A 23,198-nucleotide genomic window follows, 5' to 3' on the forward strand; every position below is an offset into this window, starting at 1 on the left:
AATACTACTTTGCATTAATTTTGGATGAACAGGAAATCTCCCCTCTTATTGCTTTATTGGACAGGGCTGCTTGAAGAAATGGAAATTCCATCCTGTGGCCCAGATCCAGCAAGTGGTCACCCCTGCTTCCATGTAGAGCCCTGATAAATCAGTGGTGCTCTGCAGGAGTCTACCTGCAGGAAACAACGTGCAGGATCAGGGTCTACTATTCTAACAATCTACTGTATGGACATGATTCCATGCCTCAGAATAAACAGGGTCATGGTGGCAACAGCTAGATTAATTAAGCAAGGAACTGCAGTTGTGTAGCTCTGTTTTCTAAGGAGAGTTTAAATGATTAGAATTCTATGGTTAGAGCTCCTTGCACTGAGAGTTCTCCAGACACACCATTAAAAAGTTTAATTCACCTTATCCAAAACTCAGCTTGTTTTTACTCTGCAAAAAAAAAAAATGCAAACACTTGTGTTGTGACCTAACTCTCTCAATCACTGTAAAGCATCTTAAATTTAAAAACACTGCAGAGGTACATTATTCTCAACCCTCAGTTTACCTATGTGACTCAAGATTTGTCTGATTCATAAAAGTGACATCTTACAGGTGTAAAGCAAACCTTTCACATTTATTGGGAGAGCATTTTAGCAGTCTCAAGATTATATTTTCTTAAACTGCAGCAGGCCTCTAAGTTTTTCATTGTTTGAAGTTGATAGTTATGTATGTTACCATATCCTTTTTGGAACCTCATAAATTTATGAGCTACCTACAGATACTTTATCAATTTACTCAGTAACATGCCTGCTGCATGGATTTAACCATTTTTGCCCATGCAAAAATAGTTATATCTTGTATTAATTTAGATGGCATAAAGGGCCCAAAGAGTCAAAAGTATTAACATAACCCAGTCACTGTCCAACATCAAACAGCTTTATACAAGACTCGGGGTATGGTATGCAGAGACCTCAGCCTACTTGGCAAACACCCTTAAAATCCCTTTTAACCTCTTATTAAAGATACAGAAAAGCAGGAAAAACAGTTAAATCATTTGAAATTTAAGGTATTAAATAAGGCTTTCATTTTAACAACATCCCTTTCTCCCCACACTTTATCTGGAGAGATTTTTTAAAATGAAAACCCCTCATGTTTGATAGACTCTTAGGCGTATGTCTACACATCAAATAAAAACTCAGGCTTGCACGGTTTGGGGTGCGGGGCTGTTTCATTGCTGTGTAGACTTCCAGGCTCAAGCTGGAGTCCGGTCTCCAGGATCCTGCAGAGTCGGAGAATATTTGCTGTGTAGACATTCCCTTAGAAGACAAATACACATAAGAGAAAAATAAACAGCAAAGATAGAAAATATAGCTTCTATCTCTGGTGTTGACTCTCACATGCAGCCTCACTGCTGGAAAAACACAGGCTCAGCCTATTGTGTTATCAGCTGCTCTGAGACCTGGCACACTTATACTAGCATTGAACTGTTTAGGGCATTGCTTTTAGCTGCCTCTTTCTGGTCACAGGCTTACAGCCGTGTTGTAAAATATGCAGGCTTGGCTGGCTAAGTCAGATTCTTATTAGATAGTATGATGGGAAGTCACTCACCACAATAATGCCTCCTGCTGTCCATCTTGGGGATTAGCTCTGTAGGTCAGTATGCCCTCTCCTGATGGTGCCTCACCTGCCATCACATCTGCTCCCAGACACACACACACACACCCCGTCACTCCACAGATTGCAGCATCCTCTTCATGACACAGCCTCTGGGGATCCTGCAGTCAACTGGCCAGTCACTTCCCCACTGCCAAGTGGAGGGAAGCCAGGCCCGCCCACTACTGTGGGTCCTGGTTCCAGGACCCTGTAGATGACGCCACGTGCTAACTCCTCAGTATATTTTTCTGGGCCACTTCCCCACAACCTTCTTCATCCTTTCCTCAGGTGCCCATCCTAGCAGCCAGCCTGGAGCTCCGTCTTGTTCCCCTATTCCTACGCAGCACTGCTTTGTCCTGGGTAGTAGCTTCCATCCACTTGCAAGGCATCACTTCTTCCTTTGGGAAGCAGGGATAAAGTCTCATTTCCAGATGGTTTCCGGGAGGGGTGCTGGCAGAGGTGGCAATGTAAGCTGGGTCCCTCTTTCTGGCCTGATCTGGTTAGGACATCTCTCAGGAACAAGATGAAGGAAGTTTATGGGCCTCAGGGAGGTAGCAGTGATGGTGATGAATCTTACTCCAGAAGCCAGTTTTTCTCCCCAAAGTCTTTCTTTAAGGATCCCAAAAGAGAGTGATGGCTGGAATAGCTCTGTTCCTTCATTATTTTGTCTATGGACTAGACCTACTTTCCAGCCTGCTAGTTTTGGTAATTGATTTCTGGTTCTTTACTCCTCGTTTACCAAGCAGGATCTTAACACAATCCTTGAGTTACATAAGTAAGACTGTTTGTTTGGACTAATTCAGCCTGTCTGTCTCCTGTTTGCATCTTTTCCCATCGACATGTGCAGTTATAGGTTACTACTGTATTACATTTTACTCACTTTTCACAGTTGAGCTCACAAAGAGGGTAAATTTGTAGGTCCAATTGTCACAACAAACATCTGATTCTGTTCCCTTTGTAGATGCAGTCTTACATCCAATGTGAAAAAATTCTGATATTTATTAACTCTTTGTTACTTGATCTTCCTCTCTTCTCTTTCCCCTCACAAGAATAACTCCTCTGTTGCCACTTTAAATTAATATTTCAATGAAACCAGAATATACTGGATAAGAGCCTAGGTAGGACTAGTCATTACTCACACAGGGTAACTGAAGTCAATATGCATTCAGGGTGACATTTTCAAAAGTGCCTAAGGTTATGTCTACTCTGCAGGTAGATATCTGCAGCTGGTCATGCCAGCTGACTAGGCTTGCGGGGCTTGATCTGTGGGGCTGTTTAATTGCGGTGTAGACATTCCATCTCAGGCTGCAGCCTGAGCTCTCAGAGCCTCCCACCTTGCAAGGTCGTAGAGCCTGGGCTTCACCCCAAACCCAGACATCTACACTGCAATTAAACAGCCTCACAGCCTGAACCCCATGAGCCTGAGTCAGCTGGCACGGGCCAGCCATGGGTTTTTAATTGCAGTGTAGACATACTTTCAGTGAATTAGGAACCTAAGCCCCATTTTCAAAATTGACGTAGACTGTACCTAAGCTGCACACTAAGCCCGGGCTCTGACTCAGGTTTGAGCCCAAGCCTTCCTTCCTTCCACACACAAATCAGTCTGATTTGAGTCAGCAAGCACTCAGGAACCTGGTCCTACGACCATGTTTGTGGGGTGGGTCAGTGCCACAGTCCCATATCCAACCCTGTCATTTTGTAATGTGGACTCAGTTCAAGCCACATCCCCATGCAGAAGGTCTGTGTAGTGAAGTATGGATATGTTAGCAGAGCTGGGAGACCCTGGTCCAGCAATTGTAAACCAAGCTTTTGGATACTCAAGCATGAGATTGGAAACACCAGATCCACAAGCCTGGGCTTACAGTGTGCTGTAGACTACCCTTAGGAGCTTTAAATCCCATTGACTTTCAATGAGAGTCAATGCAACATAGACTCCAATGGGTCAGATTTTCAAAGGTACTTCGGCACCTAAAAGCAGATGTGTCTACTGGGTTTTACAAAAATGACTTTCAATGAAGTTAGACACCTGTCTCACTCAGGCACTTTTGTAGATCCCTCTAGGCACTTCTCTGCATATTTAGGCACTGAAATAGTTTTGAAGATCTAGTCCAACATGCCCATCTGATAAATAAAGCTAAATAACTTTGTAAATCTGGGCCTAAGTCACTTTTAAAAATGAGACTTAGGTTCCTAAATTACTTAGATACTTCTGGAAAATTTTACCCTTGGTCTAACTACAGTCATGTGAATCAGAATTTGCAAGGTCTGCAAGCCTCTTATTTAAAAAAAAAAACCTTAAAAAATGCCAAAAATCCAGAGAAAAATGTGGATTGGATTTTTATTTTCTTTATTTACCTGTTTAATAAAAAGATACTTATCTTATAAATCCCTAATACATATGACATATTGCGCAAACAATTTTCCTGTGGCGAGACTGAGTAAAACATATTTCATCTTCTTCTGCTTCTTTACAGCTGCATAACCTGTATCTTTCTCTAAATTCTTTTTCACAGTAACTTAAAACGAATTAGATTTTGGCTCTTCCAAGTTATATACGGAGTGTAGTCTGCTCCTAATAATTAATGATTCTATAACTCATATGGAAATTTGATTTCCAAGGGTTTGGTCACAAAGATAACATCTGGCTCCATCTTGAATCCTACAGAACATAGTTTTAATTTAGGATCCAAAATTCATTTGGTGCCTCCTCTTCTGAATGCAGACTATGGACTCAGGGGAAAAAACACTGAGTATCTCACAGCAATAATAATCCTTTTGTACTTTGTATTCAGAACATAGAAATAATACAAAGGGACTTAGGGAGATTAGAAACATGGCAGAAAAATAACAAAGAGATTTAGTTTAGAAAAATACAAACTGATATACCAGAAGAAAAGAAATCCAAAACTATAGCGCCTGATGCTCTTTCAGTAAGGGATGTGCGTGTACTGGAGAACTGGACCATCACCAATTGAACCAGTGACCTTGCCCATCTGTAAATAGTAATGCGGTTGTGCCTCTGCACTAATTATCCTTGTTTGGGTGCAGTTGTGCCCTACTTTGATATACAGCATCCTAGTCAAATGTGGATACCTATCCGACAGTGATCGTTTCAGCTCTTTGAAGTAGTTGCTTTGTGGGAGGTTTTGAATGGCCTGCAAGAAATCCAAGGGAATAATATGAGAAGTCAAACCCCTGTAATGCCTTAGGAAACATAGCTATTTGTATGGTATATTGACAAAAAAAAAAAAGAAGTAGCTAAGATTAATTACCAGAATTCACTGCTCTGAGAGACAATTTTCCACTGGTGGTCCTGAAATGTAATCAGGAAGCATTTCAGGTGACCCACAAGACAATGGTGCATGTTCTGGTAATATATCTGGATTGCTAAAGACTAAGACCAGCATCTAATGGCATTCATGCTGCAAGTCTATTCATATTTCCATCTTCTCCAGCCTTTAATAACCAGTTGTGTGCACCATTTCATTGGGCACAGCCCTGCTTTTGGTCATGACTTTTACACAAACAGGTGGAATTGAGTTGTTCTCGTGTTAAGCAGCAGTGGCCGTAGAACTTCCAAATAAAGACAAATTAGGCCTATGTACTCAGTAAGTGGGAGAAAGCTGGGAAGTCTTAATGCTGAAAGGGACCTTTGGATGATAGTGAACACTAGACTGCAAATTAGACCAGAGTTTGCAATATGACATAACTGCAAAAAAGGAACACACTTTTTGGTTGCATATGGTGAGGCATTACATTACAGAGTAAAGAACTAATAGTACTCAGTGACTCCATCTTGATCACAGGGAATGTAGAACTCTGGGATACAGTTAATGGATAAACCCATGGGCTAAATAGACTCAGTTTCATGAGTGGGCACTTTAGAATGGTGCATAGTATACTTGTCAATACCATGAAGTAAAAGCTTGCCTGGAAGTTGTTTTCTTGACATTTTAAACCCTATGAAAGGCTAGCATCAGAAACTGTGAAGCAATAATGGTTCTAATTCCACTGACTGATGGTATGCACACAGGTGAGGGCTGATTTAAAATTTTCTGTCTAAACTATGACAAAATGAAATTTTTCATAAAAAATATCTGCATTTTGTATAAAAATTGTACTTTTCATCAAAAAAACAACACCTCCAAAAGATTTCAGCTGAAAACCAAACACTTTAGATTTAGAAATGCTGCCATAGGACTTCACAGGAGTTATAGTTCTGTTGCTTCATACCACCTTTCACCCCTGTGAGTTGGATTCCACAGCCAGATTACATCTCCTATGCTGCACTGCAGTGGCTCAGCAATAAAATAGGACTATGATGCATCATGAGAGATGGTAATGCTGGGCAGGAACAGGATTTTTGTTTTATGGAAAAATCTATTATTTCTAAATGTTTTCCATACCAAAATGGAACAAAACCATAACATTTCTAAATTTGCTGTGGAACAAAATTATGGGGGGTGGGAAATCATTTTGGGTCAATCAAAATATATTGTAATTTTGATCTTTTTAGATCAAAACCTTTTTTTCCAATGTTTTGTTCTAAATTAAATTTTGTCATTTCCATTAAATGTTTCCTTTTGCTTAATTGGCATTTGCTGTTGCAAAAAGCATTCCCTTAGAAAAATTCTAGTCAGCTTTAGAGATGTCATCCTGTCAGGGAGCCTGGCCCATTTAGAAGAATGGGGCATAAGGCACCCAAACTACAAGTCCACTAAGGCATCACAACAGCAATTCTAAATAGTATTTTTTTAGTTTTCACACTGTCAGTTTTCAGCTGAAATGCTTTGTTATTTTTTTTAAATCAAAAAGTAAATATTTCTTCTGAAAAAAGCCCATTTTATAACCAGGTCTAAGACTGGCACATTTCTATAGATGGCCCCAAACCTCATATCTAAACAGCCTCAAACTTTGGGAATGCCTCATCTTATGCAACCCAAAAGTGTATTGGCTTTTTTTTTTTGCAATCTGCATATTGCATATTCTGTCCAGTGTCCACTATTATCCTAAGGGCTCTTTCAGCAGTTATTGTTTCCCAGCTTTCTTCCTCTCAGTGTAAGTCTGTTGATGCATCTGAGTGCAAGCTTTGTGTTATGGACACATATCTCCATATTTCATTGTTTCTTTTACTCTCTAGGGGTAGAAGCAATGCTCCTATTGCTAATATCTCCAATCAGCTTGTTCCTTTGCACAGTCAATAGATGCATTCTTCACCCAAACCTAGAAAAGCAGTACCCAACACTTGAAAAATAGCAGCTGAATTTCTCAGATCTTAAAGGAATCCGCTCAAAACTGAATTGTTAATAAGTTTGATATAGCAATAAAGGCATCCATAGCAATCCTTTAAAAGTCAGATAAGGACAAACTTCACCGTCAGCTTTTCCTGAGGCCCTTAACTATCCTAGTTGATCTTTAGTTGACAGATAAATGCCTGGTACATTGGTTCTTATTGCTTTATTTTAAACCTTGTTCACAGAACATGGGGAAGGGGTTGTGCAGCATACACTTGTACTTAGAGCAGACTGTCAAACAGATGTGCAAGATGTATTTCCCTGCTTTGTTCTGCTCAGGATATATAATTTAAAACAAAATTATAGGCAGGCCCTTATGAGAATCTGGTAGTGAAATCTGTGCACACCAACTTCACCTCTACAGACTCACTGAAAAAGATGATCTCAATGATATAATGGCAAATATTTTAATTAGGCTGAGCCCAGCTTCCCTGTTAGTTGGTACAATTTGCACCTGAAAAATGGGTATCTGTATTTTTGCATCTGCAAGATGAATTAATTATTAACACACATCTAAGTAGCTGTGCTGGTATGTGGTTTGGGTTCAGCCAGGTAGTTAAAGTTGTTGTTTATCAAATTTATGCTTGGACTTCGAGACTGGGAGCTAAGAATCTGTTCAGGGTTCTTATATAGCTCTTACAACTGTAGTAATGATCAGGAGTTGTAATTTGTGGGAAAGAGGGGATATTTAGTATAATATTTTCTCAGTGTAAATGTAGCCTATTTTTAAAAAAGCATTTGTTTTACACTAAAACTGGATAAATACCAGAGCTTTTTCCCCACATCTATGGAAATCTGCTCTCGTTTTAGCCTCGCATTAGAGATCAGAAAATGTTTTGCTGCAGTGGTTAGAACTTGCTGTAACACTTCATTATGAGCTGTGGTTTTGAATTTGTAGGTACTGTAGCTCTTGTTAAAATTTCACTGTTATGGTGTTTTGTAGAGAGGTTATACAGCTTAAATACCAATCATAAAAACATTTGTTATAAACTTTGGATTTCTTGCCAGCTTTCATGATTATATGTTGTCTTGTGGTATTTGGTGTTCTTAAATCTCCAGCTCTTGGAGTCAGGGGATTATATAAAAATCTTTTTTTTAAAGCTAAGTTTCTAGCCTTCATGGTTGTGCAGAAAACCTAAAAACCAAGTAAAAAGCCCAACGTTGATTATTTTTAAAGTCTCAAGATTTATAAGCCAATCATGATTCTGAGGGCCTGACTCATGATTATTGAATGCTTAGGGTTGGCAATACAGGGTAACTGGTAGCTGTGAATCTTTGTTATTACCAGTAAAAAACTGCAACACACACTCATGAAGCAAAACATTTGGTTGCAAAGAAGCACACATTTTGACTGAGTTCAGTAACTGAAACAACAGTTATTGAAGAAAATTCTAAAAGCATGTAAAAATTTGTATTTGGTTCAAAATTGAAATTTAGTAGCAGTTTTAGTCCAAATCTTAAGGAAGTGTATTGCATTATTTTAAACTCAGTGTTATAACTTCAACAGGGATAAAGAGAAATTGTGAAGACATTTGTATTATATGTGAAATAATATTTGCCTCTGTACCTTTATTTTGTGTTGTTTATTAGATTGGTTGTATTTGTGATTAGCTGTACTACAGGGAGTTTGAGCTCCCTGTAACACTTTCTTAGTGAGCAGTGTTGTTTAGAATTTGCAGATGTTCCGGTAAAGTGTGTCAGATTAGGCAATCTCTTGGGCTGGAAGTGTAACTCTGGCATTCATGAAAGGGAGGTCCCTCTTCTTGAAACTTAACATGATGAGTCTGACAAGTGATAGGAGAATCAAGGTACATAAAATACAGTCTGACCCAAATCTTCATCCAGAACTTGAACTGAACTTCTTAAAAAACATCCTTGAATAATTTTCCTCATCATTATTTTTCACTTTTGCTTCATTGACATTTCCTGATTCCTGTTGAAAGCAATGTTGTTCATACAAATTGTGATATTTCTGAGCTGAAGAAAGAAAACCAGAAAGCCCCTTGTTTGGGATTTCAGACCCAAGGCATCTGACAATACCTTTATGTTCCTGTGCCACTCTAAAGGAGGATTAAGGATTCCCCAGGTGCTGTAGAGTTGGTGTATACCACTCCTTTTTCTCAGACCCCATGTGTGGCCAGGCTAAAGGGAGCATGGCCAGAGAGCAACTATTCTTGGCAGCTGGAATGACCCCTTAAGGCTATGAGCAGCTGAGTGTAAATGTGAGCAGTCTTGAGACTGCTCTGATTCTAGGGTGACCAGATGTCCTGATTTTTTAGGGACAGTCCCGATTTTTTGGTCTTTTTCTTGTATAGGCGCCTATTACCTCCCCCCACCCCGTCCTGATTTTTCACACTTGTTATCTGGTCACCCTAGGGTTAGGGGTTCCCCAACCCAGGGCGAGGGGTACTCTGGTGGGCAGAACCTCTGGGCAAAAAGGCACTGGGGTCTGGGAGGGACACAGGGCTAGCGGCATGCAACACATCGGCCTGAAGAGGGTGCTCTGGGCTGGAAAGAGCTAATTCCCTAATTCCCAAGATGGCCAGCAGAGGGCACTGTGCTGGTGAGTCATCACCCCATGACAGGGTCATGTATTCACACAATTTTTTTTTTAAATTGTGTAAGTAATGTATCTACTATTTAAAAAAAATAAATAAGGCAATGGATTGTTTTCAGTTGGGGTCAAACTTAGATCTCATTTATATCAGCATAACTCTAGAATAACTAGGGCTTCAAAAGACTGGGTTTTTTTTAGGTGGAGAGACCCCTTCTATAAAACTTAATAGTAGCTACATTTTAGACTCTTTGAAAATCAGATAACAGAAATGCCTAGATACAATGATAAGAGGCACACTTGAAATGCCTAAGACTAAGAAATACATTAGATAACTCAAATTGTTGTTTGACTTTAGATGTGGTTTATTGAACTCTCAGGTGTCAGTTTAGATGGGATTCAGCAGCTGGGTAGCTGAATGAGTGCAAAGTAGATAAGGAAATCTGCAGTTTTTCACCAGTTAAGTTTACTGCATCTTGAACTGGAGTAAGCTCAACCGGTGCAATTAGCAGCTTTTCTAGTTTATACTTAGTGTTTCCATCGGTGCACTGGTACCCGTGCCTAATACTACTAGGCTGATTTGGGCTAATCCTAGGATAGATATGGCCTTGTGAAAGTGGGGGAACTGCAAAAGGTTCAAAGTTCAATGGGGCTAAGCAACCAACAGTTCAAATGCTTGTCCAAACATCATGCTAACGATTCAAACCTCTTAAGTCTACAACACCTGAGTTTTAAACCTCAAGAGAATAGGTTTCCTTGTGAAATTTCCTGTACTTCCTGGTTCTTGTTTCTAGTCAGGACAGAACATAGAGTCAGGTGAGCTGCTTCCAATCAAATTAGAAATGACTTGTTTGAATAACTTCTTCCCCAATTATTTCTCCTATTCCAGCCCAATCTGGAAATGGAAGCGCTGAAATATCAGAAGAATATTCTGACAACAGTTGTTGCCCAGCTAGAAGTAGGATGACTGGAGATGAGGAAGGGATAAGAGATTTGCAGCCCAATTTTATGCACCCTCAGAGTTTTAGAATGTTCTGCTAAGGTTTGATCAAGTCCCTAGGTTTTGGCTGTTTATCCTAATTGAAATTTCCAACCTTTTGGAAGTTAAGATCCAATTTTATTGTGAGAACAGTGCTGCTGCATGTGAAGTTCTTCAACTAGTGATGTATTACCCATGCAATAGCCATCCCAGTATTGCCAGTTCTTGTGGGTGTTTTTTTTCCCCTTCCACAAGTGATGGAATTTCAGATTGTCTTGTGATGATGCAAGAAGCCCCAGCACCTTTGTGAAGTTCTGCTGTTGGAAGATGGCAGTCTCCCTTCTGTCTGTGGTTCTCACAGGGGAAGAGGAGAGATCAAGGAGCTCAGCAGTTCAGTTCTGCTCCCTTCTCCTATCCTTTGAGCAACAGGAAAAGGACAGCACATCTGCTCCTCTGCCCTTCCCCAGGCAGCACCCAGCCTGAGGAGGGGCAAAGAGCCCCCTGGACCTCCTACCCAGTCTGGGAAGTAGAAGAGAAGATACTACTGCAGGCCTCCAGGCTGAACTGCAGGGGGAGCAAAGGTAGTCTGGCAGGGCTGAACTGAGGGGGTTTGGACTAAAGGAGGGGCTGACCTGATAGGAGGGCTGAGGGGAGACAGAACTGATGGGGGGTGGGGACTGAGGGATAGGATGAATTACTGGGCAGGGGATGGGCAGATGTGGGGGATGCCTGTTTCTGTAGTGAGGACCAAAATTAATTGGCAACATTAGGTAACACTAATTGTGTGTTTCTCTCTCTCACACGCACTCATTGGGGATGGGAAGGAACAGGTCAAAAAATCAAAAGACAGATGGAAAAACACAATACATGCATATCTATATAGATATACATCATGATATTTGGGGGTCTGAGTCACAGATTTTTGATCTTTAGAAGTTGGCAATACTACCACCCTGGCTCCACCCAGGCTTCAGCAAATCACAGGGCCTGCTGCTAAGTGCATAACTGGCACTTCATTTCCTCTATCTCATCTTAAATGGCTGTCCTCTTATGGGACAGCCTTTTAATAACCTTTTTGAGCCTTCCCATGTAATAGAATATATTTCAGCTAAAGAATGCATATTTCAGCAGGGGTTAGGGAGGGGATGGTGTAGGGCCATAACACTAACTTTACAACACCCAAAGATTCCCTCTATACCAGCAGAAATTCTAGGAGGCCAGATAACACTGGGTTTCCATTTCCAACAGTGCAAAGGAGCTGAAACAGGCCCAGAAATCTGGCCCTGTAGTCTCTATCAATTAACATGCATTTGTCAGCTGTTTTCCCTATATATTTCTTGTGACAGGCCTCATTACTATGAAGGTTATAATATAGAAAAGGAATAGTGATATGGAAAAGCCATAATGTAGCTCTTGGACAATACAGCAATGCAAAAAACCACACAAACACAGATGCACATTCATCTTCATTTTAGGTGATAGAAAAGTGATTAAGGGGGTGTCAAGAAAACTAACATCCAATCTCTTTAGGTTTAGCTCTGGCTCATTATGTGTTTGAATATATTAGCTTCAGTACAGACAGAGTGAACTTAGGCTCTTTTTAAAATACTTTAGGTATAATAAAAGAACCATGCATTCAGCATTTTGATTGGGGTAGGAGAGTGCTGTTTGTCTCTCATAATTCATGTAGCTGAGGGAAATGTTTGTGTGTAAAATATTCATAGACATTCCCTTCTGTTTTAGTCTTTCAACTTCTGGCATCACATCTATACCCATAAACACTAGAGTTGATAAACTAAAGAGTATTTTGACTGCTTCCTTACAGCTGGTTGGCAATACTGATTTCTTATGACCTCTTAAGAATAATTAATTTCTTGTAAATATTTTGTGGCTTGAACTCTGTTGGCATTAAGATAAGAAAGTTCAACTGATAAACAAAACAGGTATTGTTACTTAACTCTTATTCCCTGTTGGAGGAACTGCTCTTAGACCTTTTGTAGAAAATTGTTGTTAATAATCTTTGATCTGGTGTTATTTGTCCTTACTTTATCTCTGCCAATCCATTTAGAAGTCCTTCGGGTAAGTGTGTCCACTGTTTCTTGGCAGGAAAGCCTAGAGGTAATATACACAATACATCCCTTCATTTGGGTTGGAAGGTTCTATACATACTGTTATCCTTTATTTCTTCTATTAATCAGCTTACTTTGGTATTACTTGTATTACCATAAATCCATTTCCAGAGTGAGTTTGGGGAACATGGAATATAAATTCTCAAAGACAAAACAAATTTGTTAAGCTAATTCATTGTCTAAGAACAACTAGGTGTACTTGAGAATACTTTGGAATGTAAGGTGCTTTCAAAACCAGACTGTCTAGTGAGCATAGTGAACTAGACTGTCATCTGAGAATATGGCCAATGGGAGCTGCAGGGGTGGCGCCTGTGGATGGGGCAGCGTGAGGAGCTGTTTGGCCACACCTCTGTCTACTATGTAGGAACTAGAGCGGGGGGGTCATGCCGGCTGCTTCCTGAGAGCTGCACAGAACAGGGCAAGCCCTCAACCCCGTTCCCCAGTGGGAGCTGAGGGCCAGATTAAATGGTCTGATGGGCCAGATGTGGCCCATGGGCCATAGTTTGCTCACCCCTGGTCTGAGACCTTAACAACAAAGGCTTATGTCTTCCCATAGCACTTCTGTTATGACCAGGAGTTTATCTTGGTGTCCTTGGCCAAAATTTCTGATTGCTGGTGAAGGATATGCTGCCACTTGCACCCCAAGGAATGCAGAATTTCCTCACTGCAGCATTATATTTTGTGAAGTACTTTAGGATGAAAAGTGCTATATGAATGTAAATATATTATCACTATTCTCCTTTCAGTCTCCCTGGAACTATAGAGGTTCCACTGTAGATAGAGGAACATACTTTCTTTTTTGGTTAACTGAGTTGCATAATGAAGTTTGCAAAGCATCTTTATGCTCCCCATAAATTCTGAGCACTGCATCTCCTCTCCCTGTTCAAGGAACCTTAACACCCTTTAATGACAGAAAGATCTGTTGTCTTGTCTTTCTCCATTTTACTCTACCTTTTGATTATAACGATCACACAGATCATAAAAATCAACTTGACCTGCTCAAAGAGGCACTGCTGCAAGAATGCTTCCCCTTCCCCAACAAGCCTCTTTATTTTGAAGGTATTATAAAAGAATAGCAAAGTCTTAAGAAGATACATGTGGAGGAAAAATAAAATAAAATAACTGCTGCTTCCTCAGAATTCCACATCAGTTGGAACAACTTTCTGAACTATGTTCCACATTTCTGCAGTGCTGTTGCCTTTGGGTGCTCTGTCAGCTGCATTAGCCCCTTAGAGGCCTTCATGTGCATAGGGATGCCAGACTCATTCTGTGGAGAGTACCAACTGTATTGTTAATTATGGTCATTAGGCCAGGGCTGAAAAATCAGGCCATTCTTGATCTGCCATAGAGCTCTTATGGCTGTTAACAGAAGCATTGCACAAAAAGCAGAGGTACAACAAAGCCCTAATATAATGCCTAACCTTTTAGTAATTAAAGTTGTTATTGTGTATCACTTTAGGGGTGGGGGGAAATCATGCTTTTTTTTTTTTAAATGGACTCCCACTGTTTCTGGCATTTGTGGTTTTGCCCATTTGGATGTCCTAGTATTTGTGGTAATTGTGTATGTAAATCCTGTCCATGTGCTGAGCAAAATTTTTGGAAAATATGACATATGCCATAATTCAGTTTCAGAATGAACAACCTATTGGATATGAATGTAGGACATTCATGTCTCTGAGTTTTGTCAGTCTAAGACATCACTATTTTAGTTCACAATTAGGTGGGTGTCTCTGATACCATTAAAAACTGGGCCCTTAAAAAGTTAATGAAAGCTTGCACTCTGTGGAATTGGTATGTCATGGAAGTTGGTCCTTGAGGTGGCAATGTGGTGCACCTGCTCGTATCTCTGAGGCTTTCTCAAGCTAAACACCTCTACACTTCCTGGGAAGAGAGAGTTAGCTATGCTGTGTGTGTTTAAACACTTCTGAAAGACCAGCCCCCACATTTCAGGTAACAAACAGAGAAAAAAAACTAAAGTTAAAAGAAGACCATGTTCTTCTCTCACTAAGTCTTACTCCTGCTTTCAGTGTGATAACTGGAGTAGGGGGAGAACAGTTCCAGTCTGATACTGATCTATGGCTGTCTGGAATGGTGTAGTGGTTAGAACAAGGGGCTGAAACTCATGAACTCTGGTTGTTAACCTCACTATGGTATAATACATGCCATTGGACAAACCACTTGACATTTCTGTTTCTCAGGTTAGCTATTTACGAATGGGTAGAATAACATACCTGCCTGTAGTGGAGTGTCATGAATCTTAGTTAATGTTCTCAAAAGATTTTTGAGGTTTATGGATGGAAGGTGGTATATAAGGTCAAACTAAAATATTTATAAAATTAAGGGTGTTTGCATTTTCACAAACCAGTGAAAATAATGAGGTTGACCTCTACTTGTTCTATATTAGACTTAGGAGTTTCCTTCCTTGTCTGCATTGGTCCTGGGGAGCTGCTTCAACTTTGATATATTCCACACTCTGACTTAAGAGTGATGGAGTTTAGAATGACATATGAGTTGTTCATCTAACAGCTCTGAGTTAACAACTTTTAGGATTCCTCCCTATGTTGGAAGACGCTGTGGGGAAATTCCTGAACACACACTGTCTTCCAACCAACTGAAATTCCAGGATGATTGATTTTGTCTACAGATTGTAGACAACAGGCTGCATGATATGATTCTGTGCTATAGTATCCTTGGATATTTATCCAGAACATCCACCAAATCAACATTTTATTTGGATAACATTTCATCAACTTGTAATGAATAGTACAGCTAAATATTGCTTTCTTCTGTTACCAAATAGCACAGTAAAGCAATCTACAGATGTTTACATGTTTTGATAAAATCAAGGCCCCTACAGAAAAATGTTATGGTTGTAGTCATTGTTTTTCTAGTTACAATTTTTTAATCATATTGTAACCTGATGACCCTTTTCCTTGCTTAGGTTTGATCTCTGAAAACAGAAGAAATGTTTCTACTTGTCCTCTTAGATATTTCTATGTCATTTGATGAAATAAGGTCACTATGTTTTCTGTTAGTTTATTAATAGCTTTAAAATTGTTAGTTATATAGTCTAACTAAATAATTTTCCTGGTTCCAGAATGTTGTGTTTTGGCATATGTTAAATTCTGACTGACACAATCATATGTCTATATACATTCTCTATGGCATAACACAAGGACTCGAGGAACTTTTTAAAATGCATGGTGTATTAAAGGCTATACATTGTAAGCAACCAGAATATTAACTTGAAGCTTATGTGAAATGATATAAGATTAAAGAGTATTAAAGTGTGGTTCTGCTTGGTAAAAATGGTACTCTCTTGCTCCACAGTGCTTCTCCCTGGGTATGTTCAGAATCTAATCATCCAGCTTTAGTGACAAAAATAAGCTTTGTGTGTGAGTTGGATTTCTTTCCTTCTCATGCTCAAGCAGCAGAATGTTTACCAAATTTTAAAAAGTTAGATTAGTGGCCATTGAATTTCAGAGTTGATACTGAGGGCCTAATTTGGTTTGCAGAACCTTTATTACTGAGATAATGCATGAGATAGAAAGAATCCAGCTTAACTTTCAAATTCTAGGTTGAATGTATATGCCTAGCATGCCAAGACATCTAGCACACTTGAGATCCAGTGCACCTAGAATCTCATGAAGGTACTCTATTCTCTTCAGAGGAGAGCCACATTTTAAATTCTACTGGAAGGGTTCTCCCCTTGACTATAGCCCCTAAGCTGTCCAGGAGAAAATTCCTGTTGAGCAAGCACTGCAAAGACAGCAAAGTCTATCCTTCTGTAAGCATGCAGACTCAAGCCTGTGTCACCTGTTCCAGGAATTAGCTCTCCAGCCTCCAGAGTGCCCTTTGCAGGCTGGTGTCCCAATACTGCTTGGCTCGCCCTGTCCCTCTCAGACCAGTACCCTGTTAGCTGGGATGCTGCCTCCTGGCAGCGACCCCTTTCTCTCAGGGTCTCCCCTCTCCAGGGAACCCCCCACCCACTATCCCTACCTCTCCTCAGTATAAGGCTACTGCTAGTCATCATCTAGCCCCCACACCCTGGGGTAGACTGTAGTATCGGCCTACTCATCACTGGCAAGGTTGGGTTTGGACCTGTTGCCTTGGCCTACCCCTGGGCTGCCCTCTGCAACCCCCAGGATCTATTAGCCTTATGCTAGGCCACAGCCTGGGGCTTTCTAGGCTGGAGCTTCCCAGCACCTCTACCTTTCCCCAGCCCTGCTCCACTCAGGTACCCTTTTTCTAGCTCCCTACAGCCAGACCCTTCTCCCTCTACAAGCAGAGTGAGACTAAGTGGGCACCTGGCTCACTGCCTCTTATAGGGGCCAGCTGGGCCTGACTGGGGCTTGGCCACAGCTGAACCTACCTTCCCTAATCAGTCCAGGCTTCTTGACCCAGCTGCAGCCCTCTCCTGGGCTGTTTTAAGCCCCGCAGGGCAGGAGCAGGAGCAGGTAAACATCCCGCTGCACCTTCATAAGCTCCTTGCAGGGTATGGTATGCAGTGGTCCTGTTGAGGCTTGAGCCACAGAAGACACTGCTATGGCCGTTTTGGGCACACTAAGTGGTTTGGTCCTTGAAGTAGCATTAACAGTCCTACATGCACTGAATTTTCTCCTTCAGAGAGGTAGCAAAACTATTGGCTACTGTGGCTAGTGGGAGGTATGAAGAGACAGCATAACAGATACCCATTGTGACAGGTTGGACCCCACTTCTGGGTGCCACCTGATGGGCTGGGGTTCTACTGAGCCTGCCTGTTCCACCAGCCTTAGCTTCCTCACCCTGTTCTGCTTCACAAAGACACACACACAGGTAGGGACGTACCCAGCTGTAGAATCACACAGAATCTGCAACCAGCTCTGTATGGGAAGACTCAGCTTGTGAATTGCCCAGCACTCTGATGCACACACCCTCTGGAATGTAAACCTAAAATAATATTGTCTTGCACTGTATAGAGATCTATACAGCATAAACTCATGAAATTAGCCACTTCCTCAATGTGGAGGAAGATATGCACAGCTTTTTGTCCCCCTCCCAGTTATGAATTGCACAACCTGGTTGTAGAATAAACAAAAATTGAGTTTATTAACTACAAAAAGGTAGGTTTTAAGCGATTATAAGGAATAGCAAACAGATTAAAGCAGATTACTGAGCAAATAAAACAAACATGCAAATAAATGAGAAGAAATTGGCTACAAATAGTAATTTCTCACCCTAAATGTTTTATGCAGGTTTCAGAGTTTCTTGAATGTAAACTGCACTGCTTGCAGCTTAAATCTCCAGGTATACCCTTCATAGGCTGACCTTTCTTGCCAGGGCTCAGCCCCTGCCCAGTTTAGTTCTTCCTTCTTCTGTGAGGAGGCAGTGAAGAAGAGCCTAGATTAACTCACTTCCCAGCCTTAAATAGGATTTGCATATGGCAAGAATCATTATGTTTCCCAGTTTGATCCCCCACCCCCTTCGAGTGGAAAAATACCAGAAGTCCAAAATGATGTCCAGTACTAGGTGACATGATCATCTGACCATGCAGTGTTAAAGCAGCATCCCAGGAAATGTCTCAGGAAGGAGGGTGATTAGCATTCTTCTAAGTCTTATTATCCTTCCTAATGTCCTATCCAGGCTGATTGCATACTGTCTGGTGGGCATTCCCCAAGAGTACACACAATCAATATTCCTAACTTTAGATACAGAAATGATACGTGCGTACAAACTGGATAATCATATTCAGTAAATCATAACTTTTCCAATGATATCTCACATGACCTATCTTGCATAAAATTCATCTTAGTTATGCCATAATCATATCATTAGCATATTTCTATGAAGAATATAGGGCATAATGTCACACCGATGTATATCTGTCCTTTACTGGCCCCAAAACCTGATGGTCCCATGGACCAGGAAGTTAGAATGAATCAACCTCAAGCTCTGTCTGAACACTGTTACTGGTTTTTTCCCTTCCATGCATTTTTGTGCAGGGGATCCACATATACAAGCACTTAAAGAGTAAAAAGGTAACGGAGGAGAAAAGGATATTAGCCGTGCACTAAAAGTACAAGGAACAATGGGTTGAAGTTAATAAAGGGCAAGTTCAACTTGGCAGTTACGAAATAGTTTTTGATGGCATGGACAGTCAGAGGAAGAGATTTTCTAATGCGTTACTGTGGCAAACTCAGTAGAAGTCAAGATTAGAGCAGTATATGGGAAGTACAGTGTAGAGCCCTTTATGCTTGATGCAGGGGTTGGATTATATAGCCTAAGAGATAGCTGTTAGTTTTTCTGAGGCAATGGCAGTTTTGAAGTTTTCACAGCTCAATTTAAATGAATATCATAAACAGGGTCATGTTTAAATTCCATTAGAAGAGCCAGCCTTGGTAAGGTTTTCACATTTCATTGTGAAATACATTTTGTTAAAAGTACCACAGCCTTTCCATTTTAGAAATGAAGTGACCAAGTTCAATCAAAAGTCTGTCAATACTAAATCAGTGTCACTGTTTGAATTACATTTTGTGTAAAATATTTTCTAACCTTCCTAATGTTTGGCTTGTCTACGTGTAGAGAATATTACAACACTGCAAGGGCATGAAAGGAGCCAATGAATAATGAAAGCATGTTATAAAGTGGCACTCTATACTCTTTTCCACAGCATAGCACTAATAACTTTTAGAACTGCTTGATGTAAGACTGTACATGGAGTGTAGCTGATACATGTCAGCTAATTTTGCTTTTAATCTCCTTTACATCCAGACAGATCTAAGGTTTCTCAGTAATCAAAATGTCTTTCCTGTTAAGTTTGTAACTTGCATCTGGAGAGATTAATTTTGTCTGTTTTGGAAAAGGGGAAAGTCTAGGGGCAATATTTAATAGTGTTTTCTGATTTAGAGACATGCTTGGCATTGAAAGAACATCTTTTGGCATACTATAACTCATGAGTATTAGCGAAGAGGAAGATTGCCAGGGGTCAGTAGGAGGACTCCAGGCATTTTCTGGTAGCAGTTTAAGGGCCTGCTGCTGTCACTGAAACCAATGACAAAAGTTCCATTGACTTCAAGGAGAGCCGGACCTATGAGAAGATGTTCAAGTGTTGGTATTTTTTTTTAGTTCCTCTTTGCTTCTATGATGGTGACTGAAATTGCTGCAATTATGTCAGAAAATATTTTTCTCCACAAAGCAAATGTATCTTTGAAGACAGAATTAAATTGTTTGAAAATTAACTTTAGAGAAATATTCATCATGTAACACAGAGATTCTTTTTGACTAGCTCTTGCATTTTTGGAGATATATCATCTTGTCTTTTCACTCCTCATGATCTCTTTATGGTTGAGGATGGTGCCTAGCGTCCCAAGTAAAGCTGCATACATTATTTAGTATTTGAGACAAGTAAGGGCAAGACTGAAATACCTGGCTTGCCCAGGGGTACCCACCAAAACACTTCAGTTGGGTATTTTTGAAAAAGTGTCACTCAGATGTTAAATACTCAAAGAGGAGGGGGAGACTAGAGATGCAGCATTCAGTGCTACTAAACCAGCATGAAAAGGGGGAGGAGGGGACGACAGATGTATAATAGAGGAAAGTATTTGGTATCTTAGCTGAGCAGAGGCAGGCAGGATGGGATGGCTTGCAGCTCTTTTTATGAGAATATCATTCCAATGTTATGTGTGTGCACTGGGTAGAAGTGTAATGCCTGATCTACTATATTTTCAGTATTCTGATTATCCTGCTGAAAGTCACTGACAAACAGATTTAAACAGAGTGCAGAGCATGGTACTGTTATGGCTCTATATGGCCAGTACTACTTTCCTTAACTATGGATACTTTGTTGGCACTGTCACTATCTAATAAATTGATGCTATTAGTGTTCTCACTTTAATAGTCTCTCTCAGAATCAATCAGTAAAGAAATCGTGAAGTGATGTGAACATTGTCTAGATTAGCAGTAACTGTACATACATATAGGTATTTTGTTATGTTGGTGTGAGCTTTTTTTGTTACAGCATTTCCCCCCCATACTTATGGTCAGAAAGAGCTTTATTTTATATGAAGAAAACAAGAGTAAGAACAAGAGAGTGGTGTTCACCTCCTCTGTACAAATTGGAGCCACTCTGGGAACAAAATGGCTACTTAAATCTGCAGACACAGAGTGTTCTTAGAAATTAAAGGTGCAAACTACAGACAATATTCACCCACACCCACTCACACAAACAATCATCTAATGGTACTCATAATAATCCTCTTCCTCTCTAATCTCATCCCACCCACCTTTCAACTATGATTCACAATACATTCCCCAACCTTCTCTAGTTGGTAGCAGATTTGGGGAGATGGAAGTAGATTCCAGGCTGATTGAACTTCTGGAGCATGTCTGGTTGAGAACTTTGCAGTAACTCTTGGTCTTTTGCTAGTGATGAATGAAACATGTGAGGATCGGAAGTTTGGATTAGCATCCAAATATTTGAATACGTATTTAAAATCCTAAACAAATCTCTACTCTTCTTTAGGGTTGCCTTGCCTTGGCTGCAACATGTGGGCCTTTAACAATCTCCTCATTCTCATGATGTTTCTCTCTAATGGAGTGTACAAACTATATCCTGCCACTGAGAGGTTAAGAGACAAGTAGATACCTCCTCAGCTGTGACTAACCGGGTGACCATCAACAGCTGGGATGCGAGCGTGCAAATCAGGTAGAAGGAGGCTTCCAAGGAGCTTGTGGGGACTCTGCCTCAGCTACAAACTGGCAGGAAGCAGTGAAAGGAGCTGGAACCTCCAGGGAGAAAGCACTGGGAGCAGTTCCTCTGCAGAAGGGGTCTAGAGGCAGATGCAGGTAGGAAGTGGCTTAGGAAACCAGTGATGAATCTGAAGAAGCAGATTTTAGCTGGTTAATACAAGGTCTCTGGGCTGGAACCCAGAGGACAGGGACCTGTGTTCCCCTAGCTGTCACCAGGGAAAGTGCCTTGTCAGGTTCTGAGTCCCACAAAAAATAAAGAATAAGACTGAGCCCTGAAGTAGAGGAGTTGTAGTTAAAGTGAGATAGTACAGTTAGGGTAGTCATAGCAGGGTAGATCAATGTCCAGCTTCAAACTACCAATTATGTTTTTGTTTTTGTTTTCCTTTACCTCTTTATATGGTTAATTTAGTAATCAATTTTATTTCTTTCATCCTTTATCCCTGTGTCATTTACATATTTGATCCAGCTGAGCAGCAGGAAAAAAATCAGGGATTTGGAGCAATCAAATTTTTTAATTGCTGCACTCTGGCTCCGCTCCAGCTCTGGGCAAAAACCTACTGGTCCATGCTCCAGCTCCAGCCTCTGCTCCAAATAATAAATAGTGCTGGCTCCAAGATCCTGCAATTAAAAAAAAATAAAAAGCCTAGCTTATCTAGTCTGAAGAGTTTCTGGTTACCCTGAGCATAGCTAGTAAATATGAAAAGCAGATTAAAGTAGTAGTCTTTTTTTTTTTTTTTTTTTTTTTTTTTTTTTTTTTTGGTATTAATGTAAGGTTAAATATATCTAAATGTAAATATTTTTATCTGAAGACTTTTCTGTTTTAGGATATTTCACTGAATTGTGAAATTGGGATTTTAAGATTTTCAGCTCTTAGAAAAAATGCAGAAATCTTATTAATACTTTTCAGAATTTTTCTTCTGTATAGCAGTGCATTTTATAGAAGTATCATTAGTTCCATTTTTTTTAAAATGGGGAAACTGAGGCCCAGAGAAGTTAAGTGACTTATTAAAATTCTCTCAGCACATTAGTGGCAGAGCCAGGAATAGAAGGCTGGTTATTGACTCCAACTCCTTTGATCTATCTACTTGATCATGCAGTCTCCCCCTCCTTCTTGCTCTATCATCCACAACGTGAACTTGAGGACTTTGTGGGGTTTTAGTTTGTGAAGTTTGCTATATATTTTCCCCTCACGTAGGCATGTCTTGTCTCCAACCCGACAGAACTGGCCACAAGTTAGGCCCCTAAAACCACAATTTTTTCTGAGATCCAGGCAGATATCCAGGCATTTGCAGAGGCCAGGGACACACTGCCCTGTGCTTCTGTACTTTCACCTGTCTCCACTGCTTCTTCCTGACCTCACTGGTAGCATGGCTCCAAGGGAATTTTCTAAGAGGTCTGGTGATCCTGAGAACCTTCCTTGTCAGTATTAACTCATTCCTAACATTCCTGTACAAGTGAGGGGAACTGTGACCAGGGTCAGCTCCAGGTTTTTTGGCACCCCAAGCGGAGAAGGAAAAAAATAAAAATAAAATAAAGCTGTGATTGGTGGCACTTGGGCGACAGATCTACCGTGCCGTTTCATTCTTCAGCAGCAATTCGGTGGCCAGTCCTTCTCTCTGAGGGGGACTGAGGGACCTGCTGCCGAAGACCTGGACATGCCAACCCGCTTTTACCTGCTGTCATGGGCAGTGGGTGAAGCTGCCGCTTGGGAGGCTAGCTCCCCAACCCACCTCTTCTGCCTGTGGCCCTGCCCATACTCCACTCCTGCTCTGCCCCAGGCCCCACCCCCATTCTGCCAAGGCTCTGCCCCTCCCCACTGTCTCCTTCTTCTCTTCCCTCCTGCACTCTGCTCACTCCGTTCCAGCCAAATCCCGGAA

At 40.8% G+C, this 23,198-nt stretch overlaps 1 long non-coding RNA gene across 1 annotated transcript; it reads right to left on the reverse strand.

Annotated features, from left to right (window-relative positions):
• Window positions 1–3,897: 3,897 nt before the first annotated feature.
• Window positions 3,898–21,559, reverse strand: LOC127047876 (uncharacterized). The gene is made up of 3 exons (XR_007773504.1): window positions 21,218–21,559; window positions 12,511–12,577; window positions 3,898–4,793 (listed from the first exon to the last, which is right to left on the reverse strand). It is a non-coding gene; the product is annotated as an uncharacterized LOC127047876 (long non-coding RNA).
• Between the last annotated feature and the right edge of the window lie 1,639 nt (window positions 21,560–23,198).

Source organism: Gopherus flavomarginatus, chromosome 3 (assembly GCF_025201925.1).
Source record: "Gopherus flavomarginatus isolate rGopFla2 chromosome 3, rGopFla2.mat.asm, whole genome shotgun sequence".
Lineage (NCBI taxonomy): Eukaryota > Metazoa > Chordata > Testudines > Testudinidae > Gopherus > Gopherus flavomarginatus.